Source organism: Rattus norvegicus, chromosome 18, assembly GCF_036323735.1.
Source record: "Rattus norvegicus strain BN/NHsdMcwi chromosome 18, GRCr8, whole genome shotgun sequence".
NCBI classification, from domain to species: domain Eukaryota; kingdom Metazoa; phylum Chordata; class Mammalia; order Rodentia; family Muridae; genus Rattus; species Rattus norvegicus.
In genome coordinates this window covers 81,710,156-81,725,476 of record NC_086036.1, presented here as the reverse complement: position 1 = coordinate 81,725,476, position 15,321 = coordinate 81,710,156, and positions in this window count along the sequence as shown.

Genomic DNA, 15,321 nt, shown 5'->3' with positions numbered 1-15,321 from the left:
TCATCGGTCTGGCAGGGAGCATGGCTGCACACAGGCCGACATGGCTCTAGAGGAGCTGGGAGCTCTATAACCAGATCCACAGACAAAGGAAGAAGGGAGTCACTATGCCTGGCTTGGAATTTGAACTTCAAAGCTCACTCCCAGTGACACACTTCCTCCAAGAAGGCCACACACACATATGCTTTCAAATAGTGCAACTCCATAGCATTTAAATCTAAAGCTATGGGGGGAGGCATTCTTATTCAAAATACTTTAGACTCAATATCTAAGAAAAAAATAAACGTTGGCAATCAACATGGAGGAAAGGTATGATCAGAGTGTGAGTAAACAGGAAGAAAAACCTGGTTTTACCTTTTTCCACATGAAATCTACTAATAATGAGATAAATAGCTTTCCTCCCACTTACGATCTAATGCTTAGGCAAAGCAACCAACCAACAAACCAACAAACGCATCATTCTTACATTATAAGCAGCTGAGTCTGCAAAGGAACTCCAGAGAGAATCGCCAAGAGTGAAAGGAAAGCAGTTGTGTTTGTGTGGTTCGGAGATAACAAATGCTATACACAAAAGGGGTGAAATTGTTTGATGTCTCTTGAATGTTGTTTCCTATAAACTTCAGGATTTTAATTTTTTTTGCCTCACTTTCAGAACAGGGAAAGAAAAATGAAATGATTTTGGACTCAGGAGTGGGAAGTAGATAAATAACTTCCAGAAGGATGTACTAATGATGGTGTCTTAAAATAAGAATAGGCAATTTTTGTTGGCCAGAAGCCATACCCTATAATTTATTATGTTCTATCTAAACATGAAGAGGTGTGACTCATTAGGAACAGTGAAAATGACATATAATGTCTACAATTATTCAGGCAAAACCTTAGCTTATTATTTGACAAAAAAAAATGTACAAGAAACAACATAATTATTTCTACCTGAAGCTACTAATCAAGCCAAAGGCAGAACTGTGGATGCTCCCTGTTTCTTAAACAGTGATGAAGGCATATTCTATAATTAACTCTAGTAGCACTCTTTTGAGTTGAAGGTTACAAAAGCAAACACTGTGGTGACTACGCTTTCAAATTATATATATATATATATGTATATACATACATATATATAAATATAAATATAAATACACATATATATTTATTTAGAGAGATAAATTAGATGATATATATGTAAATGTAGATGTAGATATAGATAGGAAAAATATGTAAGTTTGTGTATGTGTTGTATGACCTATAATATTTCTCAGTACGCCTCTATCCTGTGGGGAATCTGTAATATCTGTTCAACATTGTAATTATATATATTAGTTCCTAAAACATGTTATTACCTTGAAGTCTATACGGTTACATATGCTGATTTTCTTAGTACATCTGCATTTGTTTTCTGTGTATTCAGTATAAGAACAAGAAATGTGAGCATCGTTGATGTCGATTACCTACTGGTAATTGCAATGTACTACTCATTGACAAGACTGCCCAGTTATTTGATCAGAAGGTAAGTTAATGGGTACATCATATCTCAGCCTCACTTTCATTATCTTACCCTTGGAAATAGTTGTAATTTGTTCTTGACCTTCTATACCGTGTACATGAAATGTGGTTGTTAATTGATCCAGTACTCCTGGAGTGCAGAACCTTTTCAGAATTTGTCATTTGAAAAATATCCATTAGTTCCCTAGGATGCAGAATCGCATGAATCCTCTAACTTTAAAATGTGTTGTATTGTGCATATATGGTACAGAATATCATCATGCTAAGATCCAGTCCACTGATACAATTTGATGCAATTGGATTCAGTTTTTAGCTCAGGTACTTTGCGGAGCTGGGAAGACTCCATCTATGGAGAACACTGAATATTGATTGTATAGCTCAAAGGGTATGCCTGGAGTCTGTTCACTAATCCACTCATGAAATGCTCATCCCTGGCTATGTCATTCAAGACTCCTGACTCTGTGCCCTAGGTAGAGTCAAGGACGCAGGCAAAACAAGTATTTTGTTATCTGTATCCTTTGCATGCGTGTTGCTGATTTTTGTCCTCTTAATCTTCTTGGTTAGAAATCAGGAAAATAATTTGAACAACAGCCCAGGAGCCACAATGACTGAGGCATTGCTTTCACATAATACAGTCACTGTGTATTTTACATTTTTTTCCAGGTAGTGAAAGGATTTTTATAACTTCTAGTATTAAAAAAAGATACTACTTCAAAGAAAATTTAACATCTTAGTTTGTAAACAGTAGTTCTTCATATCACACAAAAAAAGTTGACAGTGTTTTAAATAATCAGCAAATTGAATGTTGTAGTATCAGTATGAGATGTAAAATAAACTAACACAGTTTTGTAATTATAAATGTGTGTGAGTATTTACCATATTTATATTTGACAATTGAGTAGCTTTTAAATGTTATTTTTATATAGCTTCTTTACTGGGGCATACACAGAAAAAAAATTAACCAAAAATTTCTCAGCTACTAAAAATAACTCAGTTCCTTCCTAACTGCCTACTTAAAATACAACAGACTATTTACAAATACTTTAAAAGAAGAAATTATAGGTTCTGGGTAACATTTCTCCTCTTGTTAGGTTATCTGTTATTTTCTGAGAAGCACAAAGCCCTATTTACAGACCTTAATTGCATCCTGTATGTTTTTTAAAGGATTAGGAGCATAGTTTTACACTTACAATTTAGGATTTCAGAAAAATGTTCAAGGGAATAGAGTTAGATTAAAAGAATAGTATACGCATTATCTTATGTACAAAGTTGGAAATAAAATCTATCTACTTTTTTTTTCAAAAAACTTATTTTTTTTTATTAACTTGAGTATTTCTTATATACATTTCGAGTGTTATTCCCTTTCCCGGTTTCCGGGCAAACATCCCCCTCCCCCCTCCCCTTCCTTATGGGTGTTCCCCTCCCAACCCTCCCCCCATTGCCGCCCTCCCCCCATAGACTAGTTCACTGGGGGTTCAGTCTTAGCAGGACCCAGGGCTTCCCCTTCCACTGGTGCTCTTACTAGGATATTCATTGCTACCTATGGGGTCAGAGTCCAGGGTCAGTCCATGTATAGTCTTTAGGTAGTGGCTTAGTCCCTGGAAGCTCTGGTTGCTTGGCATTGTTGTACTTTTGGGGTCTCGAGCCCCTTCAAGCTCTTCCAGTTCTTTCTCTGATTCCTTCAATAGGGGACCTATTCTCAGTTCAGTGGTTTGCTGCTGGCATTCGCCTCTGTGTTTGCTGTATTCTGGCTGTGTCTCTCAGGAGCGATCTACATCCGGCTCCTGTCGGTCTGCACTTCTTTGCTTCATCCATCTTGTCTAATTGGGTGGCTGTATATGTATGGGCCACATGTGGGGCAGGCTCTGAATGGGTGTTCCTTCAGTCTCTGTTTTAATCTTTGCCTCTCCCTTCCCTGCCAAGGGTATTCTTTTTCCTCATTTAAAGAAGGAGTGAAGCATTCACATTTTGATCATCCGTCTTGAGTTTCGTTTGTTCTAGGGATCTAGGGTAATTCAAGCATTTGGGCTAATAGCCACTTATCAATGAGTGCATACCATGTATGTCTTTCTGTGATTGGGTTAGCTCACTCAGGATGATATTTTCCAGTTCCAACCATTTGCCTACGAATTTCATAAACTCGTTGTTTTTGATAGCTGAGTAATATTCCATTGTGTAGATGTACCACATTTTCTGTATCCATTCCTCTGTTGAAGGGCATCTGGGTTCTTTCCAGCTTCTGGCTATTATAAATAAGGCTGCGATGAACATAGTGGAGCACGTGTCTCTTTTATATGTTGAGGCATCTTTTGGGTATATGCCCAAGAGAGGTATAGCTGGATCCTCAGGCAGTTCAATGTCCAATTTTCTGAGGAACCTCCAGACTGATTTCCAGAATGGTTTTACCAGTCTGCAATCCCACCAACAATGGAGGAGTGTTCCTCTTTCTCCACATCCTCGCCAGCATCTGCTGTCACCTGAGTTTTTGATCTTAGCCAATCGCACTGGTGTGAGGTGAAATCTCAGGGTTGTTTTGATTTGCATTTCCCTTATGACTAAAGATGTTGAACATTTCTTTAGGTGTTTCTCAGCCATTCGGCATTCCTCAGCTGTGAATTCTTTGTTTAGCTCTGAACCCCATTTTTTAATAGGGTTATTTGTTTCCCTGCGGTCTAACTTCTTGAGTTCTTTGTATATTTTGGAAATAAGGCCTCTATCTGTTGTAGGATTGGTAAAGATCTTTTCCCAATCTGTTGGTTGCCGTTTTGTCCTAACCACAGTGTCCTTTGCCTTACAGAAGCTTTGCAGTTTTATGAGATCCCATTTGTCGATTCTTGATCTTAGAGCATAAGCCATTGGTGTTTTGTTCAGGAAATTTTTTCCAGTGCCCATGTGTTCCAGATGCTTCCCTAGTTTTTCTTCTATTAGTTTGAGTGTGTCTGGTTTGATGTGGAGGTCCTTGATCCACTTGGACTTAAGCTTTGTACAGGGTGATAAGGATGGATCGATCTGCATTCTTCTACATGTTGCCCTCCAGTTGAACCAGCACCATTTGCTGAAAATGCTATCTTTTTTCCATTGGATGGTTTTGGCTCCTTTGTCAAAAATCAAGTGACCATAGGTGTGTGGGTTCATTTCTGGGTCTTCAATTCTATTCCATTGGTCTATCTGTCTGTCTCTGTACCAATACCATGCAGTTTTTATCACTATTGCTCTGTAATACTGCTTGAGTTCAGGGATAGTGATTCCCCCTGAAGTCCTTTTATTGTTGAGGATAGCTTTAGCTATCCTGGGTTTTTTGTTATTCCAGATGAATTTGCAAATTGTTCTGTCTAACTCTTTGAAGAATTGGATTGGTATTTTGATGGGGATTGCATTGAATCTGTAGATTGCTTTTGGTAAAATGGCCATTTTTACCATATTAATCCTGCCAATCCATGAGCATGGGAGATCTTTCCATCTTCTGAGGTCTTCTTCAATTTCTTTCCTCAGTGTCTTGAAGTTCTTATTGTACAGATCTTTCACTTGCTTGGTTAAAGTCACACCGAGGTACTTTATATTATTTGGGTCTATTATGAAGGGTGTCGTTTCCCTAATTTCTTTCTCGGCTTGTTTCTCTTTTGTATAGAGGAAGGCAACTGATTTATTTGAGTTAATTTTATACCCAGCCACTTTGCTGAAGTTGTTTATCAGCTTTAGTAGTTCTCTGGTGGAACTTTTGGGATCACTTAAATATACTATCATGTCATCTGCAAATAGTGATATTTTGACCTCTTCTTTTCCGATCTGTATCCCTTTGATCTCATTTTGTTGTCTGATTGCTCTGGCTAGAACTTCAAGAACTATATTGAATAAGTAGGGAGAGAGTGGGCAGCCTTGTCTAGTCCCTGATTTTAGTGGGATTGCTTCAAGTTTCTCTCCATTTAGTTTAATGTTAGCAACTGGTTTGCTGTATATGGCTTTTACTATGTTTAGGTATGGGCCTTGAATTCCTATTCTTTCCAGGACTTTTATCATGAAGGGGTGTTGAATTTTGTCAAATGCTTTCTCAGCATCTAATGAAATGATCATGTGGTTCTGTTCTTTCAGTTTGTTTATATAATGGATCACGTTGATGGTTTTCCGTATATTAAACCATCCCTGCATGCCTGGGATGAAGCCTACTTGATCATGGTGGATGATTGTTTTGATGTGCTCTTGAATTCGGTTTGCCAGAATTTTATTGAGTATTTTTGCGTCGATATTCATAAGGGAAATTGGTCTGAAGTTCTCTTTCTTTGTTGTGTCTTTGTGTGGTTTAGGTATAAGAGTAATTGTGGCTTCGTAGAAGGAATTCGGTAGGGCTCCATCTGTTTCAATTTTGTGGAATAGTTTGGATAATATTGGTATGAGGTCTTCTATGAAGGTTTGATAGAATTCTGCACTAAACCCGTCTGGACCTGGGCTCTTTTTGGTTGGGAGACCTTTAATGACTGCTTCTATTTCCTTAGGAGTTATGGGGTTGTTTAACTGGTTTATCTGTTCCTGATTTAACTTCGATACCTGGTATCTGTCTAGGAAATTGTCCATTTCCTGAAGATTTTCAAATTTTGTTGAATATAGGTTTTTATAGTAAGATCTGATGATTTTTTGAATTTCCTCCGAATCTGTAGTTATGTCTCCCTTTTCATTTCTGATTTTGTTAATTTGGACACACTCTCTGTGTCCTCTCGTTAGTCTGGCTAAGGGTTTATCTATCTTGTTGATTTTCTCAAAGAACCAACTTTTGGTTCTGTTGATTCTTTCTATGGTCCTTTTTGTTTCTACTTGGTTGATTTCAGCTCTGAGTTTGATTATTTCCTGCCTTCTACTCCTCCTGGGTGTATTTGCTTCTTTTTGTTCTAGAGCTTTTAGGTGTGCTGTCAAGCTGCTGACATATGCTCTTTCCTGTTTCTTTCTGCAGGCACTCAGCGCTATGAGTTTTCCTCTTAGCACAGCTTTCATTGTGTCCCATAAGTTTGAGTATGTTGTATCTTCATTTTCATTAAATTCTAAAAAGTTTTTAATTTCTTTCTTTATTTCTTCCTTGACCAGGTTATCATTGAGTAGAGCATTATTCAATTTCCACGTATATGTGGGCATTCTTCCCTTATTGTTATTGAAGACCAGTTTTAGGCCGAGGTGGTCCGATAGCACGCATGGGATTATTTCTATCTTTCTGTACCTGTTGAGGCCCGTTTTTTGACCAATTATATGGTCAATTTTGGAGAAAGTACCATGAGGAGCTGAGAAGAAGGTATATCCTTTTGCTTTAAAATCTATCTACTTAATGCCATATCAGATTGAAATGAATCTGGGCAATGAATGAACATCGGGTGACTGGACAAAGGAAAGATTGTCACAAAGTGACTATCCTGGCTTCCTCGATGTCCACAGAAAAGGCTGAACATCTGCATCAATCAAACTGAAATACGGATGAGGTAGCCCAGCAGGTGCATTTACTTGCTGGCCGCTGAGGCTTTGGACTTGAGTTTTAACACACAAAGCTGTGTAGTGAAAGGAGAGACCAATTTCAGCAAACTGTCCTCTGACTTATACACCCATGCGTGTGAACGTGCGCACACACACACACACACACACACACACACACACACACCCATAAAAAGAATCAATAAATGAAAGAACACCAAAAAGAAACAATAGGAAGAAAAAGAATTCACTTCCCCCAAATGTCAACCCTACTGAACCACAGTGTTGTCCTAACAGTCATGAACTAGAAAAGGCAACAAACTTTTCAATCTGATTACAAGATCACACCATCACACAGACGTGTAGGCTCCTTTCACCCTATAGTCAGAGCGCTCCCTCACGAATTTGCTCTGAGTGCCATTGTGCATCAATTAGTGTTTCAATTTTCCTATTTTTTAATGTTTTATTTCATTTAGCTAAAATTCATAGAAGATAGGGAGAAGAGAACATTTTCATATCTCGGTAAAATGACAATAGCAATACCAATGCTATCCTTTACAAGCTAAAATTCTTGACAAGCACATGACCACACAGCTTGAAGTCACCCATATAAACTATAAGCAGACTCCATTCATGTACGATAAAATGTATTTTGACTTGTCCACGTGATTTCAAGACTTGACTTAATACTTTAGGGTACAGGGAATAGTGGAATCCCTGAGAGAGTGAAGTCCTGCCTGAATGTGAGCTGTTGAGCTGAGCTTGTCTCCATGAAGGACCCCAGAGCCTTAGACAGATAGAGGATTGGCAAACTCTACCCCCTACGCTTGAGGATCAATGTTATAGCAATGTTTTCTGCTGGTCCAAGTGAGGATGTTGACAGCATGTACAGAAAATAGCCACCATAGCTTTTTTTCCCAACATTTGTTCTCAAAGAAAAAGAATGTGTGCTCATTCCTTCCTCTGAGGGCTCAGGAAGGTATGCAGAAGCGGAAGCTGAAAGATGGTAAGACAAAGGGGATGGATGACAACAGGAACCGCGACGTCCAGACACGGCACGATTGATTCACACATGAACTCAGAGACTTTGGCAGCATGCACAGGGCATACCTGCGTGCGATCTAGTGCTGAAAGGAGAAACTGGAGAGCAGCTCCCACCACTACCCGAAAGGCTATCTGTTGTTGATATGTTTGCAAATGAAAACAATTTTCTACAATGGAACCTGACTGTGTCTATAAGCCAGCTTACGGCCATCCAAAGACGGATCCACATAGAGATCTATTCCATCCGCAGAGACCAAACCCTGACACTACTGCTGACAAGAGCCTGTTATCGCTGTCCCCTGAGAGACTCTGCCAGCCCCTGACTAATACAGATGTAGATACTCACAGCAAACCGTCAGACGTAGCACGGGGACCCCAATGGACAATCTAGGGGAAGGACTGAAGAAGCTGAAGGGGATTGCAACCCATGGGAACAACAACTAGACCACCGAGAACTCCAAGGAACTAAATCACCAACCAAAGAGTATATATGGAGGGCTCCAGGGCTCCAGGTCCATATGTGGTAGAGGATGGCCTTATCTGGCATTAATGGGAGGGGAGGCCCGTAGTTTTTGGAGGCTCAATACCCTGACTTAGGTGAGGCGGTAGTGGATGAGTGGAGGGAGCACCCTCATAGAGGCAAGGAAAGGGGAGATGGGAGGGTGTGGAGGGAAAACTGGGGAGGGGGAACAACATTTGAAACGTAGATAAATAAAATAACCAATTAAAAGGAAAGTGTGCCCCATGGCCAACAGTAGAGGGCCAGCGGGAAATGAGCTCAGTGTCAGTTTTGTAGGCTCTTTGCCTCATAATGCTTTGTTTGGGGGTTTTGGTTTGGTTTGGTGTGGATTTTTTCTTACTGGCCATTTGCTTTCATATTAGTATGTTTTCTGGTTTTGTATTTCTTTAGTTGTGGTTGTTATTTGTATTTGTCTATCTGTCTATCTGTCTGTCTCTCTGTATGTATGTATGAAGGTATGTTCCTTGGGCTTTCTCTTTGTCTTATTTTATTTTAATTCTGGCTTGTTTGCTTTTTTGTTTGTTTGTTTGCCTGCTTGTTTTCTAAAGAGAGAGAAAAAAGGCCTGGAGACTGGTGGATGTTATGGTGGGGAAATCTGGAATGCAGTGGGAAATGGGAGCTGTGATGGGAAAATACTGCATAAAAACTTTTCCTTTTATTCTCCAGTTTATTTCACAATTTTTTTCTCACAGAATATATCCAGTTTGTGGTTACTTCGCTCCTCCCAGTTCCTCCGTAACTCCATTCCTAGCCTGTTCTACTTTCTGTCTCTTATTACAAAACAGGCTTCTAAAGAATTTTAAAAAAGAATGTGAGTTTATAATATGTTTTTCTGATCTTTCAGAAGCATATATGATGAAGAAATATTGATATATATTTCATTTTGTAAATATATTGTTGCTATAGTACAACTTAAATAAGAATATTCTTTTCCTTATTTTCCACATTGTCACACTTAATTTAGCATAAAATAGTTAATAAATATTATATAATAAAATACATACTTGACTACATATTTGTTTTATTATACATTTTATGTAAAGTCTAACATTAATGTTGCATTATACACTTATCGTAACTATTGACATTTTCTTGTATAAATCCTACAGCACTTTAATCTTAGGAGAGATATCTGAATTAACAAAAACTTGTATTTTCTAGGCATTCTATTTTTCTATTAAATGATTGAAAGAGAAAGGGTCACTTGATGAATTTTAGCCCAAAGGTACAAAGAAACACTAACTCTCTTGGACAGACATAACTTGTTACTTGCCCTACAGCATGGACGAGGAATTTATTTTACTGTGGATTGTTGTGGATTGTATCTAAAATTGTACTGGTTTCGGCTTTAATGTGCAGCCACACAGTATATTTTCTTTTCCTTTCTCCTTTCTATTTCTTATTTGCTTGTTCTCTCTCTCTCTCTCTCTCTCTCTCTCTCTCTCTCTCTCTCTCTCTCTCTCTCTTTCTCCTCTCATTCCTCCCTCTCCCTTTCTACCCCTCTTCTGAGTCAAAGTCTTGCTTTGTTGGCCTAGTCTGACCTTGAACTCAACAGCTTCTTGCCTCAGCATTCAAATAGATCACTGGCATGGTCTACATCACTAGTGAGTAAGCTGTAAGATGACTGTTTGTCATAGGGGTATTGGCAGTTCTATTTCCTTCTCCCAGTCTGGACTTCAGAAAGAAAATACTACTGACTTTAAAACTTGAAAGTCTGAAGGTATTTGTATTTGTAACACACTCAAGATTAAAACTGTCACTGTGGCCACAAGCTTTCGCCACTAATTTCTATTTTATCACCTTCTGGGATTTTTCTCTCCTTTCCTAATTGTGTTTGTTCTGTGAACAACCACAAATTCCCAAGAATCATAAGAAAAATTCATTCTTCCATCATAACTTTGAAAATGGGAACACTTCTATGACCCCAAGGAAAAGCAAATGGCACATCTCTAAAATAACCCTTTCCATTCCCAAACCTCTCTTCAAGGTAGAGAGGGCAGTTGAGAATTGGATGAGAAAGGTGCACCCCAGAGAGGCTGCTTGTTTTACTACTTTGTGGGTTTTCCTTTCTTCCACCCTTCTTCACCTCTTTTCTCTGTCTCTTTCAATCCCCTAACATTATATAGAATAGACAAAAGGCTAGAGGGAAAACGAGGTGACTTTATCCTAACACTACTTCCTGCTGACTAAGGGTATTAAGTTCCTTGGGGTGAGTTTGATCTTTACCTTAAGGATATTTAATCCCTTCTTGTCTGTACCTCAAAGTTCTTGACTACCTAACAAACCACAGGCCACAGTAGCTAACCACCAGCCCAGCAGCAACCCTTGATACCTCTCAGCTCTCTAGTATTCCGGCAGAAAACTACCTGCAGCTGGCAAAATCCTACCTCTGCTACAGCATGAGGCAAATCGTAATCATCTGGTTTGGACAATCTGAAGAAGACCCTTATTTCACACCTGGAATTAAAATGAAAACACATTCTTATAGTATTCATGTGCTTTTTAAAGAAACAAAAATTCTCCTCACGCCTTAGTAACTGGAGTCTAAGAAGGCATAATTTTACACATGAACACTGTGATTTAATCAAACTAGTATAATCTACAATGTATATAGACATCCCTAAGTTTGTCCTCTCAGGAAGCAGTTCACTGTGGGTCTTGTGAAATATTTAACAACAATAAAGGTTTTGTAACACGCAACAATGGAAAATTAATCAGTTTCAAACACGTAATGACTCTAAGATGACTTAGACATTTGTCTCCCATATTACTGGGATCAACTTGACTGTAGCCTTACTTCTAACTGTACACGTGAGATGTGTGCACTGTGCTTTCCTGCAAACCACATAGTGTTAACAATCATGGCATAAATCAATTCATATCAGCACCCAGACCATATTATATAACTGCAAATTCAGTGTTTTTCCTCTCTTTATGGAAACAAACTAGTTGAGAGCCAAGATTATTAATGTTCTTCTATTATCACTTTTTAGTGTCAGTTTTAAATTAACATACCTACTGTGATATAATATTTAATTAGAAATTGAATTTCACTTTGTGTTTAATAAATACCCAAATAATAAAATTTGGCTTGAAATTAGTATAGAACTCTGACTAATATCTGAAAACTTTTCTTAGCATAATCTTGTCTTTTTGTGGTATATAATTGTGTGAAACAGTGTGCTTAGTATAAACTTATAAGATGAAAATATGAATTCAAGAAACATTGAATGTAAGTCATGTCTTGTTTTATGCAATTGTAAATCAAGATTTTAATTTTATGCAAAAGTAACCATGCACAGACATCTTATGGGTACAAATTTTCTTTCATTTTTACTAAACTGTAAAAGTATTTAAACATTTTAGCATGGCTAATTATAAAAATGTTTTATTTGTATATTTAGTTTATAGACCTATATGACCAAAGTTGTATAAAATTCCTCAAGTAGGAAAGGTTTGTAAGTGGAAGTTTAAGATACCTCACATTAAACCTTCAACATTTACAACCTCATTCTTGAACCCCACTCAATTCTTGTAACCCTTCTCTGTTAGCATTGTTATCTTCCCTCATATCGAAATCCAGTACACCTTCCATATCTCCTACTGCTTTTAGTATGTCAAGATTTCATGATCTGACCTCCACTATTGGCTGAATTGGGTATACACCTCTTGAAATCCAAAGGCTAGAGACAAACTGATGTTAGAAGTGTCAGCTTCTGTTTTCTGATTCCTGGCTTTCAGGAAGAATAATAGAATTGAACCACACCAGTGGAAAAATTCAGCCTTAGATTTTTATTAAATAAGATATTTGCCTTAACTAGAACAGATTGAGTCTATTCTAGCTATTTGAGACCATCTCATTCAACATCAGATTTCTAAGTATTCTTGGAACAGTTGTAGACTGGCACTTTCAAATTTATACACAGTACACAGAAATAAAGGTAAGTTTATATATATATATATATAATATACATATGTATATATATGCATATTTAGAGAAGTGTGTGTGTGTCTCTGTGTGCCTGTGTGTGTGTGTGTGTGTGTGTGTGTGTGTGTGTGTGTATTTGATTACTTCCTCTGTTGTGCTTAATCACTCAAGGAGAATACTTATTTATGTGAAAATGTGTGTAAAATAGAAAAATAATTTTTATTAGATCCTACATACGTATATGTTGGATTTTTCTACAAATGAACTTGTGTTTATTGAATAAATGTTCAATATAATATTTGGAACTCATCTAACATTTAATAAATTTTTCTGAAAAATATCTCACTTTTGAACTAAAGCAATTTTCTTCTATCCTCTCTAAGATTCTCAATAATTTTCAAACCAGCATCTGTAAATATACAATGAAATCTAATCTTAAAACTATCTTCCCACAAAGTATATTTTGTACCTGAGCTGAAGAGCTCGACTTTTATCTTCTTTTTCATGAGTTTTCATTTTGAAGTAAGAAATTATTTTCAGTGTTCTATCCAGTTTTCTGAGTCTGACTTTGTCTAAAAACTTAGCAATCCCAGAGTCAGTATCCGCTGAGTCTTATGAAATCATAGTTCTCGTTCATCAGACAGATTTCTTTGCGACATCATTTTATGCTCATTGTGATTCATAAGGAGTTCTGCAAGTTTAAAACTCTGGGACGTCTTTAGGAAATATGCAAGATTAGCTTTACTGTGAATGCTCCATAATTTTAAAAGTTTAATCATTAAGTAAAACTCACAGTCAGCTAGTCGGTTCTTTCATGAGACGTGGTTCTTTCCTTTCTGTCTTTGACTGGAACCTGACATATGTCTGATTTCCAAATTGAGTGCAGATATAAGCATTTCCTCTTCCTCCTGTACCTAGCTATTACATGCTTAGTGGGAACATCGCTCACATTCTAATACACGCACATTGAAAAGAAAGAAAGTGGTTTCCTGTATGAATTTTTTTTTCCTTCAAATTAAACAGAGTCATAGGACATTCTGTTCGGTCTCCCGGAAAAGTATTTTTTAGTTGTCTATTGTACAGGCAGATTCCCAATAAAGATGGGAACTTTGTGGTTCTCTGTCCCCTTACCCTTGCTAGATTGTCTGGATATGCAAATGACATCTGGCAGCCTCAGAGCTTCTGGACCACTGTGTCCCCTTGCTAGTACACTCATGTTGATTCTCTTCTCAGCTGGTAAGGGTCATAGCTTTGATTTCATAAATTCTCTTCATATCCCTAATACTTTCATGACAGAAACAATCATGCAATAATTCCTTCAGAATCACAGAATTCAAACCCCATCATGAATACTCTGGGACAGAATGTGTTGCTAGTGCTGTGCTTACTTACAAAAGATAGTTCTTAATCTTTAAACAAAGATAATATTCTTCCCATGAAACATATGTCTAAATACCTGGTATTCCTTATTTGAATATCACAAATTAATATCTAAGCATAGCATTATTCTCCTTATATTATATTTTAATTACCAAAAATTATCATTCACAATGAAGTACTATCCTCTGGAAGATGATTTTGATGACTGGCATAGTACATTCTGCTCATACATGCCCTTGCATTCACACAAAGTCACATCTCACCCTGGCAGTATATTTAAACCACTTACATTAAAGATCATATAATCTTGGGATCAGAACTGCAAAGTAGGTATTCCATCCGCATCTTTTGTACATTTTGTAGTACAGGATGAAAGGAGGCACGATTGTTCTAATACAATTACAAATAAAGTGATAATTGCTGTATTAGATCTGATTTGGGTAGTATAATACTTAGAAGCAACATTTATGTCCCTTTGAAAATTCATTCACTTAAATACTTCTTTAACAAAATATCCCATAGTTTAGTTCAGTATTTGGTTAAGAAATAATATTAGCATACTTGTCAGCACCTAAGAATTCAGACAACCATATGAACACTACTGTCTACAGAAAATCTTACGATAAAATATACATCAGTCCTCTTCATACTGGGCTGGCTGTAGTTATGTCTTGCTGTAGTTACGTCTTGATTTTAAGGAGCTATGATGCGTTAGTTTTCTGACCAGTAGAAATAAATATAAAGATATTGGCAATTTTGGTTTCAAAAACAGCATTCGTTTTATGATTCCTCAAGGAGTGACTTCTCTTTAAGGAATCTGGAAATTCATTGTCTATTTTTTTTCACTATTTTATATTGGATATTTTCTTTATTTACATTTCAAATGTTATCCCCTTTCCCAGTTTCTGCTCTGGAAAGCCCCTATCTCATCCCTCCTCCCCCTGCTTCTATGAGGGTGCTCCTGGCATTTATACTAGGGCATCAAGCTTTCACAGGAATTGATGTCCGGCAAAGCCATCTTCTGCTCATATGTGGCTGGAGCCATGAGTCCCTCCTTGTGTACTTTTTGCTTGGTGGTTTAGTCCCTGGGAACTCTCCAGGGGATCTGGTTGATTTGTATTGTTGTTCTTCCTATGGGGTTGCAAACCCCTTCAGCTCCTTCAATCCTTTCTCTAACTTCTCTATTGGGGTTCCTGTGCTTAGTCAGATGGTTGGCTGCAAGCATCCTCATCTGTATCAGTAATGCTCTGGCAGAGCCTCTCAGGAGACAGCTATATCAGACTCCTGTCAGCATGCACTTCTTGGCATCCGCAGTAGTGTCTGGGTTTGGTGACTGTACATGAGAGAGATGCCCAGGTATGGCAGTCTCTGGATGGCCTTTTGCTTCAGTCTCTGCTCCACACTTGTATTTCCTCCTGTAAATAGTTTGATCCCCCTCCTAAGAAGGACTGAGGCACCCACACTTTGGTCTTCCTTCTTCTTGAGCTTCATGTGGTCAGTACAT